At 36.5% G+C, this 6,000-nt stretch overlaps 1 protein-coding gene across 1 annotated transcript in view; it reads left to right on the top strand.

Moving 5' to 3' along the window:
- Nucleotides 1-514: 514 nt before the first annotated feature.
- The window catches only part of LOC131957917 (uncharacterized), a 71,052-nt gene continuing 65,566 nt past the window's right edge, over nt 515-6,000 (top strand). Inside the window, exon 1 of the mRNA XM_059322762.1 lies at nt 515-603. The gene's annotated coding sequence lies outside the window, so the exon portion shown is untranslated. The remainder of the gene's footprint in view (nt 604-6,000) is intronic.

The following is a 6,000-nucleotide window of genomic DNA, read 5'->3' as shown; positions in this document are numbered from 1 at the left end:
AGATGCTATTAATTAGTTTAAAAATGGTAATTGTATTCATCTTCAGCCTTATACAGTTATATGAATACATTAATTTGAAAATCACTCTATTACCTTTAATGCTCTTCGTAAAGCTTACTAGTACAAAAAATTTCTATTAGATTTCCTAAACACGTTTTCAGAAGTTAAAAAAAAACCCTCTTGAATTTAAAAAAAAGTAATAGATTCAATTTTTCATGAAATTACTTTTATAATTAGGGTCAGGCTTCATAGAAAAAAAAACCCAACCCTTTTGTGAATTGAGTAATTGTTTGTTTGATTTTACGGCCCGTGTCTAAAAATAGCCCAACCCCGCTTGTAGTTGACGTTGTTGCCTCATTGAGATCAAGTACAGAGTACCACAGGGAAAGACAACTCCTGCTGCTCAATCATTTTCGTACGAGCTACCTTGCTTAGCTCCCCTCTTCGCCGGCTTCACCGGTTCTCTCCCCTCGTCTTCCCGAAACGTTAATCCATATTCCGTGCCGTGCGAGGCACGCTGGCATCAGACAGAAGGCCACGGACTAGAATTGGAATAAGAGACGATTCAACAAGTCGCTGAATTATCGTTCATGACTACCAAACGTAAGTATTCATGCATGTTTTACGTTTGTTTACATAAACGTATTGTAATCAACTTATTAAAATAAAATTAATTTTTTTTTCTATTTAAAATCTCATAATCGTTGAGTTCGATAAAAGGGTTATCGATTAGTGATCTTACCGCGGCTTTACAAAAGCTGTTCCGATTTCTTTGATTTGGGCAGCCAATGTGACCAGAGTATGTTTCCATGTACTGCTAATGCATGTTTGTATTTATCCACTACGGCGTGCGGTGTTTGAATCCATTGTGGATATTTTGGATACAACACTGTTGCCAGTTGAGGCGTAGCATAACATATTTGGTCACATGCATTTTTTTTCCAAAAAATAATAAATTATTGTCAATTTAATTTCTTTTGTTGTGAAATTTTAAAGTAAGAGTTTCAAAACATACATAGAACCTATTTTGTAAACTTGTATCTTTTTATTTTTTTGTTTTTTTGCTAAATCTTGAGAAGATTAAATTGAAACACATAATACTTTGTTGTATTAGCTTTTAAAAACATCATTTTAATATAAATACGTATGTAATGAAAATTTTGTTCATGAAATTATTGAACCTTGCTATGTCTGTTTCTATTAAGGAAATTGCAATGTAACTAAGAAATAAAATGTAAATAATGACATTTTTAGTTATTAGCTGATATTCTAAACCGAAATACGGTGGAAAAAAAGTAACAGTCGACATCTGTAATGAAAAAAATTAAGTTAGCAAATTTAAATTTTGCTTCAAGACACAATGCTAATAAAAAAAACTGATTTTATCAATAATTTGCCTAGCAGTTTGCTAGTTTATTTTTTATTTTTTTATTTTTTATTTTTTGTGATACTTGGTCATATGAGGATCCAATTTTACTGTAATTAAATGCAACGATGTTTTCATCTTCTGAGAATAGAAAACATTGTTTTTTTTCGGTCTCCGAGTAACAGAAACTGGAGAAGCTTTTTAATTTGGCAGAGATTATATTTATTTTCTTGATGTTATGCGTGTTTCGGTATCGAATTACTGGATGCAATGTGGGGGTGTTGCGGTAGGTGTTACCCGTCAGTGGTGAATGATGCTGTGGTTAACTAAACGATGGGTTGTGTGTAAACAGTTCAAGTTTTGGGTTTAGGTATAAGTGGAAACACGACACGGGTTAAATAGTTTTATAAACGTGGACAGATGTGATTTGTGTGCAATCATATTGTTTGTGTTTAGTTTCATAAATTAATTATCGGTCAGCACTCATCTGACTTGTTTGTCATCTGAAATATCAGTTATCTTAATATCATCAGTCATCTCAATTGTCAGTCTGTCACTGATGAGTAATTTTAGTTTAATCAGTCATGTCTGCCATCTACACATTAACTCACATTTCATAATTTTTTATCATTCATCGATTTTGTAGAACGTTTCAGTCAGAGTTATGTCAGTCTCATTCATTTGAATCAACTTACACACCTCAGTCAGCTGTCACCTCAGTTACATATTTATCTAAGTTGTCATATAGTTATCTCAGCAATGGCTGTCCACAAACTGATTACTTTACACTTAAACATACCATAGCGACTCAAAACCAGTGCCGGACTTTTGCCTGGGCTAACTAGGCGGCTGCATAAGGGCCTCCAGTGATTTTAAGAATAATTAACTTATGTGTTATGCAGCGTGAAAAAGTAATAGTTATGATTTTAATATATAGGTTGGGAAAATAGCTGGAAAAGAGTAATAGTTGGGATTTTAAAAATAGACGTGATATCGTAAATAGCTGGGATTACCAACAAATCTTGCAGCAAATAAAGAGAGTGAACCCTCTTCGAGTATTCAGTAATTCAACTAAAGTTATTATTACATAACTGAAAAGGTAAACAGAAAATATTATATTTGCGTCTTAATTAGACCCTCTTTGCCCCCCCCCCTCCATGAAAACAAAAATACAAAAAAAACGCTACTAGAAATCTTTGGCAGAGGCCCTATGCTCCGCAAAGAACGAAAAGGAAAATGATGATGATACTCCCCATCGTTGAAACCAAATTACTCACAAATAAGAATAATTGGCCTCTAAGCCGTCTATTCTTCTCGCACATTTTGCGATCTCCATTATCCTAACAATGTAAAGATACCTAACTCCAAAGTTACTTTCCTAATTATCTTTGTATTGTAAGTCTCCTTCAATGTAATTAGCTTTCCTTCATTATTTTAACATTAAGACACATTTATACCGTTTCTCCTTTCCTCATTAAGCTACCACTGTCGATTATACAAATATGAAATGTGTTTCGTTTCTTTCATCGGTTACATTTTTTTTAAAGAACCGACGCTAATTTCTAACACGAACTTTACTTCAGTCAGATTAGCTTTACCCATCCTTAAAATTAAATGAAGCAGCAGATAATTATCGCCGTTCATTAGCGCTAATGAACTTACGCAGATCCGCGAAAAAACCAGTCGTATGTGTTGTGAAAGGGGAGAGGGGAGGGGTTGAGTTCGAAGTTCTGTTGTGTAAAAGTACAACGTTAGAGTTCAACTAAACTCTCACACTCAAGCTGATGCACACCAACACACACACACACACAATTACACAAACACATGCATACGACAAACACATAAATGCACCTGTCATATACAAACATACACACTCGTGCCCCAACACAGAGAACACAAATACACCTCTCATACAACTGCTGATATACACACACATACACTCATAAATCCATACAAAAACAAACATACACAGAGAACAAATGCATATTTTATACAGCTGCACATACACACACAAACATACACAAGCACTCACATCAAACCTTTAAGTTTAAACGTTAGTCTTCTCCTTCTTCATTCTTAATTATTAGTGTTGTAAGGGATCGAGATTTATCTGTCAGAGGGTTTGAACTCGAGACTTTTTTCGAATTTATCAACCATGAGCTTTTTGCCGACTCGGCCACGCCTCCAACACAATTAAGGATACGTGTCAACTGGTTATACGCCATTGAGGCCATTGACTCCAATTTCAGCCTGCTTTTCTTTTTGGATTTGCTTCCATAGCCTTTGTTCAACCAAGAACAAGCAACAAGGAAACTTTAGTGTTTAAGGCTGCCAGACTTCCTTCCAATCATCATTACTATAACGTCAGGTTACAAAGAAGGCTGGGGATAGTGCTGTCCACATTACCCCAACACCATCACAACCAGGCACACCACTATGCTATACGTGTAACCAGCCAGCTTCACAACCCTCTGGTAGAAACGCTTCTTTCATTACAAAACAAAAATAAAATAATCAAGACAATGCAATTAGCAACACCCCCAACAACAGCCTCCTTCCGCTGCAACACCACCCCCAAGAGCTTCCTTCCCATGCAACACACTCCCCCCCCCCACCACAGCCTTCTTCCCTAGCAACCCCCCTACAAGAACAACCTTCCTTAGCAATACAACCCCCACCCTCCCACACATGAGCTTCCTTTCGCTGCAACACCCCCCCCCCCGCAGCCTTCTTCCCCAGCAGCTTCCATCCCCCCCTCACAACAGCGTTCTTCCCCAGCTACTCCCCCTCCCACAAGAACAACCTTCCCTAGCAACTAACCCTCCCTCTTGTAACACAATTACCACCACCCCCAAGCAACACAACATCTACATACAAGCATGGCTCACCGTATATTGTATCTTCCATAGCCTTACTTCACCATTACAGCCCCCCCCCACCCCCCCCCCCCCCTTTCTGACGAGTATGGTTCAGCCCATATTGTATCCTCAATGTTGATCTCTTTCCCCAGCAACAACTTCCACACAAGAACCCCCACCCCCCTCTTTTCCCAGCAACACCCCCCTCCCCAGCAACCCCCCCCCCTCCTACGTGCATTCCTCACCCAGTATTGTATGCCCATTTGATTCCATCAAAACCACATCCAACCGACGCCATCCGTGGACCTGCACTCGCCCGAGGGCTGAACGCCCATGATTGCTATTGATCAACACTGACTCTAATTTTTTAATTACATTTTGATTAAATTTGTAATTTAATTAAACCACCTTAATGCTTTTTAAAGATTTTTTAATACAACAGCGATAATCTTCAATAATTCAAATTTAAATTAAATAAAAACTAAAAATAAATAAATAAAAGACATGTGATAATAATGGGTTTTAATTTTGATTAGATTTAATAACTGCAAGCTGTATTGCATTTAACGCCATGAACGATTAATATAGTATTTTAATAACTTAATTTTAATGCGCCAATAAACTGTAAATAAAACAAATAAAAATCTATTCACAAGGCATGTCCTTGTTGCAATGTGAAGTTGGAGTTAAATTAAAGCAAACAACAACAAAAACTCTAAATTAAAAGACATGTTATAATAATTGGTTTTAGTTTTGATTAGATTTAATAAATGCGGTATTGCATAAAACGCCAAGAACGATTATCTAGAGATAAATATTTTCGCAAAAAAACCCAGTGGTCTAACTTGATTTATGAACATTGGAGACAAATGCCGCATATTTTAGCGTATAACGTTCCCTATTCACTCGGCTACGTAATGGCCTGTCGTCTTGGAGGGTCATTCGATCCCAGAATTCAAAGCTCAAGACCTGCCACTGGAAAGATAGACGATATTTTCATTTCCGGTGGTACATGCGCGCAGAGGCCTAATGTAAACAACGTTCTGAGCATGACATGTCGCAACAAATGGCCCGCTTTTAATCAAGGGGAAGAGGGTAATGTGATCAATGCTACAGGTCAAAGGGCGAATGTGACAATTTTTTCCACAGGTCAAGGAGTTGTTTTGATCGATGTTTTTTTTTAAAATTGGAGTAGTGATTGTGATATTGATCCTCAGGCCAAGCGATCTGGTGAGCGGGAAGCATGTTTCGAAAAATAATATCAGTGGAAAAAGTCACATATCGTTTGCTAGGGAAGTAAGAAAATAAATGCTAGGAAAACGTGTCAAAAAGATTGTTAAGGAAAAGTCACAAAAATGGCTACCAAAAATGTTGTCACGCGTTTTGCAAAGAAAATATCACAGGAAAAATATATATCACAAAATGCACTATGAAAAGAATCGATAAAAAGTCACATTTTAAAATAAGACAAATCACAAAAAGAAAGTCACAGTTTTAAAGGGGTATGAATCTATGCACATGTTGGAATGATTATCACAAAATTAAATTATTACTAAGTACTCGACATCAAATTACTTTATATCATCAAATCAGTTCAAATACTTATTAAAATTAATTCAAGTAACATAATTTTACTTTCAATATTAGTGTGTTGTCTACTTTTTTGTCATGCTCGCTTCTTGTTGAAGAAAGTTGTTTAAAAAATTATAGTGGTCAAATAATTAACTCAATCCTACTCTGAAGTTGGATGTTGTAGTACTAATTCCTCTCCTCTTC

The sequence above is a fragment of the Physella acuta genome, unplaced genomic scaffold, assembly GCF_028476545.2.
Source record: "Physella acuta isolate Inbredline_101_S28 unplaced genomic scaffold, ASM2847654v3 ptg001278l, whole genome shotgun sequence".
Lineage (NCBI taxonomy): Eukaryota > Metazoa > Mollusca > Gastropoda > Physidae > Physella > Physella acuta.
The sequence above is the reverse complement of the archived record's forward strand: the minus strand, read 5'-3'. Positions and strand labels throughout refer to the sequence as shown.